General features: G+C 40.8%; 1 long non-coding RNA gene across 2 annotated transcripts in view; it reads left to right on the forward strand.

Annotated features, from left to right (window-relative positions):
• LOC107571657 (uncharacterized) overlaps positions 1-1,031 on the forward strand; it is a 9,055-nt gene extending 8,024 nt beyond the window's left edge. For both annotated transcript variants that reach the window (XR_001607216.1, XR_001607217.1), the window contains exon 3: positions 786-1,031. This is a non-coding gene — a long non-coding RNA (uncharacterized lncRNA). The remainder of the gene's footprint in view (positions 1-785) is intronic.
• Positions 1,032-1,641: the final 610 nt, after the last annotated feature.

The following is a 1,641-nucleotide window of genomic DNA, read 5'->3' on the forward strand; positions in this document are numbered from 1 at the left end:
TTTTCCACGACATTCTAATTTATTGAGATGCACCTGTATGTACTGTATATGTATATATATGCGGTTGCTTGTGTTATGAATGTTTATCGGCATGTTGCTTTGCTGAGTGATTGCTAGCATGCTGCTGTGTAGTTGCTACAATTGTTCATTAATCAAACTTTTACTTTTTAAGAAAATTAATTGCACAGCTCTCCTGATCAAGGTTCACTGCATTTGAAGTATAATTTCTGTTTGTAGTACGATCTATCTTACAATACGCTTTAAAAGCATTAAATACAAGGCCTCTGGGATTTGTGCAATGGGATGTTATAATACAATGTTTGAGTTCTTCGCTCTGCATTTGTTTATCATAGAAGAGCAAAATCATGTACTGTAAGTGGGCAGCTATGCTTCTTTCTGAAGTCTTGTTTATGCCACAACCTTTTTTTTCCTCCATTGGTACAACTTAAACTTTGACTCCTGGGGCTCATTTTATGTCTGAGCCACCAATCTTCCGTCTAGATCTCTCAGCATCGCACGCTGATGTTTTTTGGTCTCTCACGGCCCGCGGCGCAGACACTCTGAGCATCTGTCCTGTGATATTGTCCTCCCAATCTGTCATTTCATTTCAGATGAATCGGCCATGCTCGATTTGCTGAGCTTGTGCCACTGCATTCACGCAGAGGTCGCAAACGTTTTGACCGTGCTGAGCTGGCACGCCCAGGGTCGTGCGAACGGCGCTTGCATAATTCCCGCATAACCATTTGGACCTTAATGTAGTCTGTTATGCTCCAATTATATTACAGATGGAGCAATGATGCAGCTTTCCACCCCCACCTTTTCACCCACTGGCCAGTGGATGACAGAAATAACAAATAGACCTTCTCAGTCTATGTAAGAGCTTTTCCCTCGGAGAGAACGGAGAGATAACAGCTGTTTCGATGGGAAGTGCTACGGCCTGCTACAAACACCCCTCAGGAAATGGGGAAATCTACTGCATCTGTTTAAAAAGTGCATTGACTTCACACAAGCCTCCAAGTAGAGGATAAATTCCCCTCAAAACATTTTGGGAAATCACACTTGTGAATTGCTGTTGAGTTAAAGCTAAATTATAATAAAATACCTAGAAAATGGATGCTAATATCTTCATCCCAATATCTATATTACCCAAATGCATTCCACTTTGTTAACTCAAACTTCATTAACTCAAACGGTTTTGCTTTTTATGAAGGGAGATGGATGTTATAAGGTGTTTTTTCAGCCTAATGATTAAGTAGTTGGGTTGTGCAACAGAGCAAAGGCGTCTCTAGAGTTGGGAATTACTAAATCTACAATCCTGCCCTTGAGCAAGACACTGGCAGGATATTCCAGAGGGACTGTCCCTACAATTAGTGTACTGTAAATTACTTTGCATGAAGAACGTTTTTAAATATCAGCATTAGGAAGCAATTTAATATACTTATCTGGTGACCAAAGACGCTTTATGTGTCATAAAGCACAATCTCTCATGGCACCGTTTCTCAATGCATGCCATACCCATCCCAGCAATCCTATGAGGAGCAGGACGTTTGTGAGTGCCATGTGGTGAAAACTCCCACACTAACTCAGTTTTAACACAGAGATCTAGGTAATAGAAATTTGAATCTATTTTTGCATCGTGCA

The sequence above is a fragment of the Sinocyclocheilus grahami genome, unplaced genomic scaffold, assembly GCF_001515645.1.
Source record: "Sinocyclocheilus grahami isolate Dianchi unplaced genomic scaffold, SAMN03320097.WGS_v1.1 scaffold1627.1, whole genome shotgun sequence".
Classification (NCBI taxonomy): domain Eukaryota; kingdom Metazoa; phylum Chordata; class Actinopteri; order Cypriniformes; family Cyprinidae; genus Sinocyclocheilus; species Sinocyclocheilus grahami.